This window comes from Anomalospiza imberbis, chromosome 37, assembly GCF_031753505.1.
Source record: "Anomalospiza imberbis isolate Cuckoo-Finch-1a 21T00152 chromosome 37, ASM3175350v1, whole genome shotgun sequence".
Lineage (NCBI taxonomy): Eukaryota > Metazoa > Chordata > Aves > Passeriformes > Viduidae > Anomalospiza > Anomalospiza imberbis.
The window spans coordinates 536,916-551,966 of record NC_089717.1 but is presented as its reverse complement, the minus strand read 5'-3'; the positions used below and the strand labels follow the sequence as shown (position 1 = coordinate 551,966).

Sequence of the window (15,051 nt, the reverse complement as noted above, 5' to 3'; positions counted from 1 at the left end):
TGCCCTCTTGAGTGAGGTAATGCTGAAACCCCGTGTCTTCCAGAGAAGACTTTGTTATATGTAACAGGTATAATTCGTGCCATTTTTTGCATGATATATATAATATTAAATAGATGTTAGAATGTGCCCTTTGGCATTAGAAGCCACCCCTTCTCAAGCAAAACCAGGTGTGTGTTGAAACCTGATTTACAAGCAAGGGGATGTGGCTCGCCAGGAGATGGGCCTTATATGAGGCGATATGGAGACACCCAGGCGCTGATCATCGCGTGAACGACCCAAGATGGACATCAGAATCATCCCCCCGGGCCGATACATGCAAATACTCTGTTCCCGTAAATTTCATCAAGAGTTTCAACGACACCAGACTTCGAATTGTTCTGCCTTGTCACCGAGAAAGAAATCTCATCAACTTATGGGACTTGGAATGAAACAAAGGACTGAATGCTGAAATCCTGGCTTCAGGCAAAATTTTCCCCATAAAAATCGCTTGTACCAGGATGGTGGTGTGGGAGCATAGAGTGAAACCTCACTGAGGCTGATCTCTCTGTCTTGCACCCAGTGCCGATCCCAGGCTCGGTAGTGTCCTTTTCCTTGTGGCTGGCTAAGTTAGATCTCTATTGCTAAAATAAATTATTTTTATTTTTTTAATTTGGCTGGATCATTTTTCATTTATAACGATCTTGGTGACCCCGACGTGATCCAGTTTGGGGTATCCAGGGGGTTCCCTATCCTCGATCCGGGTGGCACCTCGCTCAGTTCAGCGACCGGACGGGAAGGAGGAATCCCATGGAACCAACCGGATTATGAAAAGCCGCAAAAGCCACAGTAAGGAAAAAAAAAAAATGTGGGCCCAGAGCTCTCGGAATTCGGAGCCTAAGTCTCCGAGGCTGCAGCAGAAATTTTTTCACTCATAAAATCAATGGGCACGAAGAATCCACGTGGGAAAAGGCGTAGTAAGTATCGCGTGGTTGGGTGAGATGTGAGTGGGTGTGTGTGTGAGACGTGACCTCGTCACGGGGCGAGAGCGGACCCCAATAAGCCGCAGTTTCACTGTCCCGCGAGGGAAGTGGTCGGCTACGGGGGAAGCAAAAGAACTCGGGTACACTCACAACACGCATACAACCCGAAACTCGGGGGAGTTACGGGGATCCACTCACAGACAGGTCGGGGGAGGGAAGGTACGTTCTCTTGGGTTCGAGAAATTGGTAAACCTCACTGACTTCTGGACTCGGGGAGTCCAGGGAAACAGGTAAAAGAGAGCTCACCCTTCTTCCAACTGAAAACCCACAGAGCGGTTCACTGTGCGGCTACTAAGTTGGCAAGGCTCGGTCGGGGACAGACCGGTTTAAACATTTGGTAAGACTCTGTCTGGGACGGGACTGGAGTTAAGACTCGGTCCGGGACAGGACTGGAGTATACATTTAGCATGTGAGTAACTGACTTCTTGGAACGGCTTGCGGACACCGACTCAGAAACACAGTAAGGAAAAACTTCAAACATGGGACAAAGGAACAGTAAACTCCAGGGGAGAACTCAAGAGAAGAGTTCGAAATCCAGAAAAGGTATGAACTTAAAATCAGGGGAAAATAAATCGGGAGGAGGGAAAAAGGACGGGATGCCAAAAATTCCGAGGGAAAGTCCCCTGGGCTGGATGTTAGAACACTGGGAAGATTGCTCCTTGAGGCGGGGGAAGTGCAAAGAAAAAATGATACACTACTGTGTAGAGGTATGGGGAAACAGGGAAATTGGAAAATTCCTATACTGGCCCATTTTTGGTACCTTTGAAAGTAAGTTTTGCCAAGCACTCTCTGAACACTTATACGAAGAAGGGGAGTGGGATGATGAGGAGCTGGGGTGTGCCAGGCTGTGGGAATATGCTAGCGTGCGGCTGTTCCCTATTAAGACCTCTGGCAGCAAGATAAGTTCAGGTAAAACTTGGGAACCCCTGGAAAACCTACCACCCCCATACCAAGTTCCTCCATCACAAGCACAGGTCCCGGCCGCCCCACCAACAGCACCTCCAGCTCAGTCTGCATCGCCACCTAATGCCCAAATACTGGCTGCAGACACACCGGGACCTTCTCAATACCTCCCCCCACCTCCCCTCCCCTCCCCCCTCTCTCCCCGCACAACATGGGGACACGCACACACAGCCGCTTCACACTGGGGAAAACTCATCTCCTCCCACCAGTGGAACTCAGCGTAAAGCAAGGAGAGAAAATACGGAGGATAGTGATGATGAAAGGGACAGACCTAATCTATACCCTTTAAGGGAAGTCCCAACCGCCCCCGGAGTCATCGGATTTGTAAACGTTCCCATCAATACGGGGGATGTAAGGGCTTTTAAAAAGGAGATGGGGAAACTAATGGATGACCCGTTGGGGGTGGCGGAGAGGTTGGACGAATTCTTGGGAAATAGTATATACTCATACGATGATATCTCAGCCATATTAAGATCCTTGTTTAATGCAGAGGAACGAGATATGATAAGGCAGGCTGCCATCAAGGACTGGGAATTCAGAAACCCCCAGGGAGGGAGCGGGGCAGAGAAGTGGCCAGAACAAAGACCATCATGGAATACTCAGGCAGAGGAGGATCGGGCCAAAATGATCGGACTAAGAAACATGGTAATACAAGGTATCCAGGGAGCAGTCCCCAAAGGACAAAATATTAGTAAAGCACTACGGGAGTGTCAAGGGAAGGACGAAACTCCCACAGAATGGTTGGAAAGGCTCAGGAAGAGACTTCAAATGTACTCAGGTACTGATCCCGAATCCCCTGTAGGGGGAATCCTTTTAAAAACGCAATTCGTTGCAAAATCATGGGAGGACATTCGGAGAAAATTGGAGAAAATAGATAATTGGCAAGAGAAAAGCCTAAAAGAATTGTTAAAAGAAGCGCAAAAGGTATATATGAGGAGGGATGAGGAGAAACAAAAGATACAAGCCAAGGTGTTGGAAGCAGCAGTCAGGGAAGCAAACAAACAAGAGCAAGTCCAAACAATGGGAAAGCTGGCACAGGCTCGAAAGCCCCAGGGAAAGCCGGGACCTACACAATGGGAGAACAAACAGGTAAGTGCCCCTGAATGCTTTTACTGTAAGAAAAGAGGACACCTCAAGAGGGACTGTAAAAAAAGGATGAAAGATGAAATGATTTTTCAGGAGGATTAGAGGTGTCAGGGGCTCTATAATTTGGGGTTGCGAACATCTGGAGAGCCCTTGATAAAATTAAAGGTTGGACCCCAAAAGCAGGAGTTGATTTTTTTGGTTGATTCAGGAGCAGAAAGAACCACAGTGTGGCAACTACCTCCCGGGTGCACAAAAAGTAAGGATTCTATGACCGTAATTGGGGAAAAAGGGGAACCCTTTCAAGTCCCTGTCTTGAGGGATGTAGAAATAGAATCTGAAAATAAAATCTGTGTGGGGGACATCTTATTAGTAGAAGAAACAGAATACAAGTTACTGGGAAGAGACCTGATTGTAATGCTAGGAATAAGCATAATTACGAAGGACTCAAGACTCATGGTAAGTTTATATAAGCTGACCACTGAGGATGAGGAAAAGATTGATCCCAGGGTTTGGCACACTCTGGGGGAAGCTGGAAAATTAAACATGGAACCAATCCACATCAACATTGAGAGACCAGAAGATCCCATAAGGATCAAACAATATCCCATCCCTTTAGAGGGAAGAAAGGGTTTGAAACCAATAATTGAGGATTTAATAAAGAGAGGCACATTAGAACCTTGCATGTCAAGACATAATACACCTATCCTGGCAGTTCAGAATCCGGATGGTAGTTACTGATTGGTACAAGATTTAAGAGCAGTAAATCTAAGAACAAAAACCCTATTTCCCACGGTCTTTAATCCGTATACTTTATTGAATAATATCTCCCCGGCAGATATATGGTATAGTGTGATTGACTTGAAAGACGCCTTCTGGACTTGCCCCCTAGCCGAGGGGAGCCGGGATTTCTTTGCCTTCCAATGGGAGGACCCGGACACACAAAGAAAACAGCAATTGAGGTGGACTTCCCTCCCTCAAGGGTTTGTGGATTCACCTAATCTTTTTGGTCAAGCCCTTGAAAGACTGCTTAGTGAATTTGTGCCAATTCCTAGGACCAAACTGTTACAATATGTAGATGATTTATTGGTAGCTGGTTCTAATGAAGAGGAGGTAGGAATGGGAACTATAGCTTTACTGAATTTCCTGGGAAAATGGGGGATGAAGGTATCAAAGTCCAAATTACAATTCACGGAGCCCGAAGTGAAATAATTAGGGCACTGGTTAACAAAAGGGAAAAAGAAATTAGATCCAGACCAGGTGGCCGGAATAATTGCACTGCCTCCCCCAAAAACAAAAAGGGAGGTTAGGCAGTTGTTGGGACTTTTGGGTTACTGTAGGCAATGGATTGGAGGATACAGTGAAAAGGTAAGGTTTCTCTATGACAAACAACCGGATAGGCTCAAATGGACCAAACAAGATGAAGAAGGCTTCAGGGAATTAAAGGAGACCCTTATGGCAGCCCCTGTATTGAGTCTCCCTGATATAAAAAGGCCCTTTCAGCTTTTTGTAGATGTTAGCAATCATACTGCCCATGGAGTTCTAACTCAGGACTGGGCAGGGGCCAAGAAACCAGTCGGATACCTATCCAAGCTCCTGGATCCTGTCAGCAGGGGGTGGCCCACTTGCTTACAAGCAATTGTGGCCATGGCAATATTGGTAGAAGAAGCCAAAAAGGTAACGTTTGGGGCTTCATTGACCATCTACTCCCCCCACAATGTAAGGAGCATTTTACAGCAAAAAGCTGACAAGTGGCTGACAGACGCTAGGCTTCTGAAATACGAAGCCATTTTAATTCATTCCCACGACTTGGAGCTAAAATCCACCCCGGCACAAAACCCGGCCCAATTCCTATTTGGGGACGCTCCAGGAGACCTGTCTCATGATTACAGGGCATTGCTGGGACTTGAAAGGAAAAAGGGGACGATTTTCACTGATTCCAAATACGCATATGGGGTAGTACCATACCATTGGGAAAATTTGGGAAGAAAGGGGACTGCTAAATACCCGGGGAAAGGGGCTAATTCATGAAGAAATAATTAAACAAATATTAAAAGCCATCAGAGGGCCAAAGGCAGTTGCTGTAGTCCATGTAAAAGGACACCAAGCCGGGATGCACTTCCAAACTCGGGGGAACAACTTAGCCGACAAAGAGGCAAAAAGTGCAGCTTTGTTAAAAGTAAGTATCCCGGAGGTTGAAAGGGAGGAAACCCAGGAACTGCCCCCCCAACCCTCCAAAAAGGAGATAGAAGATTATCAGAAGATTGGGGGGCGTCTGGAAGGAGGTAAGTAGAAGTTGCCAGACGGGAGGGAATTATTATCGAAAGAATACACTAGGAAGATTCTAAGGAGATTGCACCAACAAACACACTGGGGGGCCCAAGCACTAGCCGAGCAATTCCTGAGATTCTTTGGCTGTAAAGGGATATATGAACTGACTAAGCAAGAGGTACAGGGGTGCATAATCTGCAAAAAAATAAATAGGGCAAACTCCCGGAAACTAACACTGGGGAGTCGCCCAGCAGCTTACCGACGTTTTGAAAGAATCCAGGTAGATTTCACTGATCTACCTAAGGTCGGGAGATACAAATTTTTACTAGTCATAGTTGACAAACTAACCCACTGGGTGGAGGCTTTTCCAAGCTCCAGGGCTACAGCCCAGACAGTATCAAGGTTCTTATTGGAGGAAATTATACCTCAATACGGGTTAGCAAGCTACATTGATTCGGACCAAGGAACACATTTTACTTCAAAAATTATTAAACAATTGGCAAATACCTTAAGTATCAGATGGGGTTATCACACCCCGTGGCACCCTCAGAGTTCTAAGCAAGTGGAAAGGATGAATCAAACATTAAAGGCCCAACTAGCCAAACTACTGTTAGAAACAAAAATGTCATGGATAAAATGTCTCCCATTGGCCTTATTAAACATAACAACTATGCCTCATTCCAAAACGGGGCTTTCACCTTTTGAAATGTTATATGGAATGCCTTATACTCATGGTATGCCTGTAGGGCATCCAAAATTAGAGGATGGGCAAATACAACCATACCTGATAACATTAAATAAGAATCTCGAGGAATTGCGAAAGCAGGGTGTAATCATGCAGCACAGCCCCCTTGGCTTCTCAATATGTAAGATACAGCCTGGGGACAGGGTTCTCATAAAAACATGGAAGGAAGTTCCACTATCCTCTCATTGGGAGGGACCCTATATCATCCTTTTAACTACAGACACTGCTATATGCACTGCAGAGAAGGGGTGGACACACGCGTCAAGGGTGAAGAAAATTGACCTTCAAGACCAAGCCCCCGAGTAGAAAGTCACCTCCTCCCCTGGAGATTTGAAGATAACTTTGCACCGGCCTAGTAAATGACCGAGAGTAACTTGGTCAGATGTTCTGTACCAGATTGTAACTGTTACCCCTTTGCATATTTCATTTGCAAATACTGTTATAAGAAGTGGGTTGTTCACTGTCAGAGAGGAATAAGACCTAGTGGGCTGTGTGCAAAGTGCTTTAAACAAGAACAAAACCTGACTAGCCATTTTCTGGTATTGGCCACCAGGCTGAGACTGATTCAATTGGATTCAATAATTTGGTTTCATCTATATCAGAACGGATTGAGGGGGAAATTACAAACAAAAGCTAAAATCATTACTGTTGAGTGCCATAGGTTGAAAAAGGTACCCTGCAGTGCAGATCCTGTTGAATTACGCTGGTGGGGCACCTTTAAGTGAAGGTATGCAGCTCGGTCTTGGTACGAAACCACTGACGAAGATTCCTGCTGCCAAGAAGATGGTCTACCCCGCCGCTGGAGGCACCCCAGTGGGCGCAGGGAACGGCAGAGGAATCCTAGCAGTGGGAGTAATCCTGACGAGCCTGAGTCTAGCCACATGCCTCAGCAACTTTCCTAACCCTGAAACAGGGGAATCCGGTGGCAGGTACCCAGGAGGCCCAGTGCCCCTGACCCCATGGAAATGCAGTAAGGGTAAGCCTAATAAACCTTGTTCTAAAATTAACACTCAACAGGGGGCATATAAATTCAAGGAAAAATTAAAATACCTCAAAAATGGACAGTCAGCACATAAATTGCACCGAAGAAGCCCAGGGGAAACTTCCATCCCAGCCTGTAGCAAATGTAATCGTACTGTATGGATTGGTGGGAAGCAAGAGTCAGTTTTTGTTGCTTACTTTCAAGGTAATTCACTGTGTTATAACCCCGATGAATTAAGTATGTGTGTGATGGGGGGAAAAACCTACTGGGTGGGAAATAACCTGAAGTATGAAAATAGGATACCTCTAAAAACTGAGCCAATTATCCTGGACCTTTTAGGGGACCAGGACAACAGGGTTTGTTTACAGTATGACAAGATATTCTGCTTCACAAAAGACAAAGAGGGAATGGACCCAGAAAACAAGATGAAACAGGTAATGCAAGAGGTAAAAAGACAGGAGGCTGAAATGAGAAAAAAAGAGGGTGGAACAGGAAAGATTGAAAACTCTAAGTGAGCAATATGACCAATTGGAAAAACAATACACAAAATGGGGATTACCTGCTTCAGATCAGAATCTATTTGTGGATCTGATGCAGGAAATTGCCACGGAACTAAGGCTGTCAACTTGCTGGATCTGTGGGGGGCTAAAATCTGCTGAGAAATGGCCTTGGAAGGGTGAGGGTTTGACTCCTGAACAACTACTGAAGTGGAAGGCCAACTGGACCCCCAAAATAATTCAAAGACCAGAGGGGTGGGTGTTGGATAAATGGGTAATTGGAACTTTCTGTCTCAGCAGAGAAGGTAAAGAATACTCAGAAGTTGTAGGCTACACTCCGTGCATATCCACTTTATCCATTAACTCTACCAGCAAAATTAAGACCTGGCAGCCCGAAAACCCTACTGGGTATTGGAGCCAGGAAAAAAAGGATAAGTGTGTATGGAGTGATAAAATCAGGCTTTGCTGGAACAAAAGCCCTGGAGCCAACCCATACCAGTCAATCAGCGAGTTAAGTAAGTACTGGGATGAACCAGAGAACATAAGGAATAGATAGAATGCACCAAATGGGTTGTACTGGATCTGTGGGAAAAAGGCCTACAGCGAGTTACCTCAACGCTGGAAGGGATCCTGCATGGTAGGACTAATCAGACCTGTTTTCTTCACTTTACCCAGGTCAGAAAGCAACTCACTGGGAGGCCCCTTGTATGAATCTCTAAATCGGGAGAGGAGAAGCTTAAAGGAAAAATTCCCTCTCATTGGTGGGGGACAAACTTGGGGGGAAGATGAATGGCCCGCTGAATGAATTATCGAATACTATGGTCCAGCAACGTGGGCACAGGATGGGTCATGGGGATATAGGACCCCCATCTATTTACTGAACTCCTTAATAAGACTGCAAGCTGTGGTAGAGATTGTATCCAATCACACCTCAGATGCCCTCGAATTATTATCCAAGCAACTCTCAGATGAGGGCCTTTGTATACCAAAAAAGGATAGCCCTCGATTACTTACTAGCCGAGGAAGGGGGTGTCTGTGGGAAATTTAACAAATCTCAATGTTGTGTGGAGATAGACGATTACGGGGAGACTATTAGAGACCTGGCCACAGAGATTAAACGAGTAGCCCACATCCCGGTACAAAAGTGGAACTCCCTGCTCCAGTCATCGTGGTGGGACCATCTGTTTGACAGGGCCTGGTGGAAAAAGGTAATTTTCTTCATTTCATGCTTGGTGGCAGGGGTCATATTCCTACCCTGTCTCATCCCCTGTTTCATAAGGCTCATACACTCAGTAGTACAGGGGATGCAGATGGCAGCATTACCCACAGATCTAGAATCTGCTCTAAGAAAAACGAACCAGGTATCAAAACTGATGACACTAGAAGAGGAGACACCACATAGCAGGGCAGCTGAAGCCCTAGCCAGATTCGAAAAACAAATAAAGAAGAGAACAGATACACAAATACTACCACGAAATTCCGGCAGAGGACTTGAACATGGGGAAGTAAGGAAAGAATATATATCAAACTCGTTGTAGGCTCTGTAACCGTAAGATAAAATAAAAACTATAGAAACTAGTAGAAATAATAAGTAGAGCGCAAATTAATGGGTTAATATAAAAGGTGGGGGATTGTTATATGTAACAGGTATAATTTGTGCCATTTTTTGCATGATATATATATAATATTAAATAATTGTTAGAATGTACCCTTTGGCATTAGAAGCCCCCCCTTCTCAAGCAAAACCAGGTGTGTGTTGAAACCTGATTTACAAGCAAGGGGATGTGGCTCACCAGGAGATGGGCCTTATATGAGGCGATACGGAGACACCCCGGCACTGATCATCGCGTGAACGACCCAAGATGGACATCAGAATCATCCCCCCGGGCCGATACATGTAAATACTCTGTTCCCGTAAATTTAATCAAGAGTTTAAATGACACCGGACTTCGAATTGTTCTGCCTTGTCGCCGAGAAGGAAATCTCATCAACTTATGGGACTTGGAATGAAACAAAGGACTGAATGCCGAAATCCTGGCTTCAGGCAAAATTTTCCCCATAAAATCGCTTGTACCAGGATGGTGGTGTGGGAGCATAGAGTGAAACCTCGCTGAGGCTGATCTCTCTGTCTTGCACCCAGTGCCGATCCCAGGCTCGGCACTGTCCTTTTCCTTGTGGCTGGCTAAGTTAGATCTCTATTGCTAAAATAAATTCTTTTTATTTTTTTAATTTGGCTGGATCATTTTTCATTTATAACAACTTGGTCCTGTTTGGACCACGGGTCGGCTCTTAGAAGCCGAGAACTGAGCGGGACGGGTTTTCCCTGAAATAGCAGACTGTCTGTCTCTTGAAGTGGACGGCAGTGGCCCCGCTGCTAACACGCAGCAGTGCGGGCAAGGCATCAAGAATGGCTCCGGCAGCGACCAGTGGGATCCCGCCGACTGCGCCATCGCTGGGCCTGATGGCTGACAGGCTGGGCAACAGCTCTGCTCTTGGTGCTGTAATTTGTCTTGAGCAATTGCTGAGGTGGAAGAGCACTACCTGTGTATCTGAATAACAGTGATTAGAACCAAAAGACTTGTCTGAGGTTGACTATCTTTATATTTAACATCTTAGATGGAGAGGTTCCATGGCTTACAGACAACTACTTTGACAACTAAAATAGATGGCAATGATGACAAGGCTGAACACCTAGAGTATATTGCCTTTGCTTTGGTTCCTGTTTTCTTCATCATGGGTCTCTTGGGGATCCTTATCTACCATATCCTTAAGAAAAAAGGATACTGTTGTACAACAGAAGCTGAAGAACTAGAAGAAGAAAAAATGATGAAAAAATAGAAATTAATGAAACTATACGTGAGAATAGTGACACTGTGGGACAAATTGTTAACTACATCATGAAAAATGAAGCAAATGCTGGTGTGTTAAAGGCCATGGTAGCAGAATGCAGTGTCTTTGAACCTGAAAGCCCATTATCTCCTACCTCTCCTGAGAGTCCAATGAGTCCAGGGACTCCTTTGTCACCAGGTGTTCCATTCAGACACAGCTGCAAAGCCCATCACTTCCATACTGTTGGAGGAGTGGTGGAAAAGGATGTTTGTACTTGCTGTAGTCACAAACGAAGACACGTTATAAAGCTAGCTCAAAAATCTAAAGAGAACAGAAGACATTGTATTGGAGAAGTTACAGTCCTTTCTGTGGGAAGATTTTGAGTCACAAAAGTGGATCACAAATCAAACTGCAAAGAGAGGAAAAGCTTGATGCCCATTAGTGGCATGGAGAGTGTCAATGGTGAGATGCCTGCGATGCCTGAGAAACAGGATGTGAGCAAAACACCTGCCATGCCTGCAAAACAGGAAATGCAAGAGAGGAGAAGCTCAGAGTAAAGGTGGAACTTGTAGAAGAAGATTGTCTGCAAGCACTTTGGAGAAAAGTGAAAACTCCCAAGAGATGCATGCTATTTAAGGAAATGTATTTATGGCAATGTAGCATTTTACAAGTTCTGTGATGTCATTCCTGCAAGGTTAAACACTTAATGGTTTTTGACCAGTAAAATAGTGAGATTTAGACACTTAAATACTGTTGAGCTGTGTAGACATCATAATGAATGGCTTCATCTTGGAAAGAAAATATACGTACAAGTTTTTGGGCAGGAAAGATAAAAGCTTTATCAAGTCTTAAACTATTTTTGTACTTAGACAAGCATTTACAAGCTCAATATTAAGAGTAATACAATTACCTCATAGATAAACTGCATTCACCCCAGTGGTCCATCTGGATTTTTCTTCTCCTGTTTTGCCCACTCCAAAATTGACAAGTGTTTGCTGAAGGTAAAAGCCAGCCTTTGAAATATGAAATTATTCTTTTAATCTAGTTGCTTGTAGCCAAGTAAAACATACATAATTATGTCAGCCAAATCTGCATGTGTGCCTTTAGTATATAAGCCCTCAAACTCCGTGCAGGGTACCTCAAAGTAGAGACTGGTTCAGTTATATGCAGATGTTAAATTGTCTGCTGAGGGAGGGTTTCCTTGAAAATGGGGAACCAACTTTCTATGGCTGAATGGCTGGTTCTGTCCTCCTGGCAGGGTTATATCCCTCAGCTGGGGGTCCCAGTGTCCGATGCCAAGCTCGTTGGACTCTTGGGTTGGGCTCAGGACCATGGATTTTCTGTGGCTCTCAGACATGCCTTGGATCGGAGAATTTAGTGTGACTTGGGTCACTGACTTATGACGGAGTCGAACAAGGGGGACACAATAGCGTCCTCACTGTTCACAGTCTGGGGGCGCATCTACATGGCCCTACGGGGCGAGACCCAGAGAGACAGCAATTCTGACTGGGAACTATCAGGAAGCAAAGATGCCATTTTGGTGTATATAGCGGCATTTCGGAATTCAGTGGGCAAGAGGTGGGCAGGGCAGTGCCAAGCCCCGCCCCAGTGCAGCACGGGGCCGTGAGAGACACTGGGATGCCCTGTGGAGTTTATATGTCACCGGGAAGCTATGTTAACCCAAGTATCCCCATCCCCGTGACTGTGTTCAGCCGAAATATGCTTTGCCAGCTGACTGGCATTTGTGAGCCATTCAGGAGCAGGGGGTGGAGCTTCCTTCATTCATTCCTGAGTGACTCATTATAAGAGGCCTCTGGGGAGCGTGGCAACCCGGAGCGCGGCAAACAGGGTCACAGCAGTTTGCGCAGCAGTTCATGCAGGCAGGGCAAGCAGGCAGGGTTCAAGGTCCTTGCTAGTTAGGTAAGGTGTTTTTCTACTGTTTGCTTGATTTTGGGCTTTCTCCTAGCAATGGTTTTAACCTGGTCTAAATCTGTGGTTGGCACAAGTGTATGTGACCAAGTAGAGCCCTCCAAAAAGTATGTGTCTGTACAGACCCATTCCTGCCTGGAGTGTTTGAGCGTATCCATAGTTTCAGGGGGTGCTGTGGAGGAGGCCTGCCTACGGTGTGAACAGGTGAATTATCTCCTTTCGCTGGTGGCCGAGCTTAGGGAGGAAGTTGAAAGACTAAGGAGTATCAGGGAATGTGAAAGGGAAATAGATTGGTGGAGTTCAGCCCTTATATCTTTAAGGGAGGCCCACCAAGAGTCAGAGGACTCATATGCCTCTCACTCTCAGGCAATAAAGGGGCACCTGGCAGATGAAGGGGAGTGGAAATGTGTCCCTTCTCGGGGAGGTAATAACAAAAATTCCTCCTGCCCCCCATCCCCTAGCCAGGTGCCACTTCAGAATAGGTATGAGGCCCTGGATCTAGAGAGCCAGCCAGATGGTTTAGAAGAAAATGATCTGCCCAGTGAGCCTCCCAATTATGACTCGTCTGAAAAATGGATTACCACCTCTAATATCAAGAAGAAAAGAAGGGTTATCGTAGTGGGTGATTCCCTTCTGAGGGGGACGGAGGGCCCTGTATGTCGACCAGACCCATCCCACAGGGAAGTCTGCTGCCTCCCTGGGGCCCAGGTACGAAATATCACTGAGAGACTTCTACGGCTGATTCAGTCCTCTGATTATTACCCACTGCTCATACTCCAGGCTGGCAGTGATGAGATTGAAAAGAGGAGTGTCAAGGTGATTAAAAGGGAGTTCAGGGCACTGGGTCAAGTGGTTGATAGGTCAGGTGCACAGGTAGTGTTCTGCTCAGTCCCTTTGGTGGCAGAAAAAAATAATGAAAGAAATAGGAGAACTCACATCATTTACAAGTGGCTCAAAGTTTGGTGTCATTGGCAAAATTTCAGATTCTTCGATCATGGGGCAACCTTTACAGCACCTGCTCTACTGGAATTAGATGGGATACATCTCTCTGTTAAGGGCAGGAGGCTTTTAGCTCATGAACTGGCAGACCTTGATGAGAGGGCTTTAAACTAGGTCTGAAGGGGGAAGGGGATGCATCTGGGCTGTCTGGAAGCAGGCCCAAGGGTGGTAAGCCTGTGTTAGAGGAGAAATCAGCAGCCCAGCTGAGGTGCATGTACACCAATGCATGCAGCATGGACAACAAACAAGAAGAGCTGGTGGCCATGGTGCAACTGCAGAACTATGATATAGGCACCATCACAGAAACGTGGTGGGATGACTCACATAGTTGGAGCACTGCACTCGATGGCTACAAGCTCTTCAGAAGAGACAGAAAAGGGAGAAGAGGTGGAGGGGTGGCCCGTTATATTAGGGAAGTTTTGGATGTCATAGGTATTGAAACTAATGACGATGAAGATGAGTCCCTATGGGTAAGAATTAAGGGGAAGGCCAACAAGGCTGACATCCTATTGGGAGTCTGCTATCGTCCACCCAACCATGAGGAAGAGGTGGACAACTTATTCTATAAGCAATTGAACAATATTTCAGGATCATCAGCCTTGTTCTTGTAGGCGACTTCAACCTACCAGACATCTGCTGGGAACTTAATACAGCAGAAAAACAGCAGTCTAGAAAGTTTTTAGAGTGTGTGGAGGATAACTTTTTGTCACAACTGGTGGGTGAGCCCACCAGGGAAGGGACTATGTTAGACCTGTTGTTCGCAAATAGAGATGGCCTGGTGGATGATGTGGAGGTTGGAGGCCGCTTGGGACACAGTGATCATGAAATTATAGAATTCTCGATAACTGGTGAAATAAGGAGGAATATAGGTGAAATAAGGAGGAATATCAATAAGATCTCTACGTTGGACTTCTGGAGGGCAGACTTTGGCCTATTTAAGAGTCTTATTCAGAGAGTTCCTTGGGAAACAGCCCTTGAAAATAAAGGAGTCCAGGAGAGATGGGTGTGCTTCAAAGCAGAGATCTTGAGGGCACAAGAACAGACTGTCCCTGTGTGCTGAAAGATGAGTCGACGTGGCAAACATCCAATCTGGATGATCAACAAGGTTTTGAAGGAACTTAGAAATAAGAAAAAGATGTATCATCTTTTTAAGGAGGGACTGATTTCTCAGGAAGCATTTAAGGGAGCTGCCAGGGCATGTAGAAAAAAATTAGGAAGGCCAAAGCTCAGTTTGAACTTAACTTGGCAACTTCTGTTAAAAATAATAATAAAAAAAGTTTTTACAAATATATTAATAGTAAAAGAAAGGGTATAACTGACCTCTGTTCCTTATTGGATGTGGCAGACAACCTAGTAACTAAAGATGAGGAAAAGGCAGAAATGCTTAATGCCTTCTTCCCCTCAGTCTTTAGTGGTAAGACAGCTTGTCCTCAAGACAACTGTCCTCAGGGGTTGGTAGGTGGTGCCAGGGAGCAGAATGGTCTCCCTGTTATCCAGGAGGAGGCAGTCAGAGAATAGGCTTTGGAAGCTAGTGATTGGGATTTGATAGAGCGGGCGGGCAAGCCTGGTGGTGCTATCTTGAACCCACCAACCCAGGAAGAGGAAAGCTATAGTTAGCGGTCAGCTGATCCCTCTGGCCTCTCGAGAAGTGGTACAGGGGGACTGAGGTGACAATACTTCACCGCAACGTACACTTGAGGCCTTTCCCGTGCACAAAGTAGTCCCGAATTCGGG

General features: G+C 45.7%; 2 protein-coding genes and 2 pseudogenes across 3 annotated transcripts in view; 3 read left to right on the top strand and 1 right to left on the bottom strand.

Moving 5' to 3' along the window:
- LOC137464152 (zinc finger protein 154-like) overlaps nucleotides 1-15,051 on the top strand; it is a 450,159-nt gene that overhangs the window by 213,983 nt on the left and 221,125 nt on the right. The gene's annotated exons all lie outside the window — the stretch shown is intronic.
- Nucleotides 1-15,051, bottom strand: part of LOC137464123 (zinc finger protein 850-like) — a 466,862-nt pseudogene that overhangs the window by 299,458 nt on the left and 152,353 nt on the right.
- LOC137464168 (uncharacterized) overlaps nucleotides 1-15,051 on the top strand; it is a 106,675-nt gene that overhangs the window by 33,414 nt on the left and 58,210 nt on the right. The window lies entirely within an intron of this gene.
- Nucleotides 10,177-11,563, top strand: LOC137464169 (RELT-like protein 1 pseudogene; annotated as a pseudogene).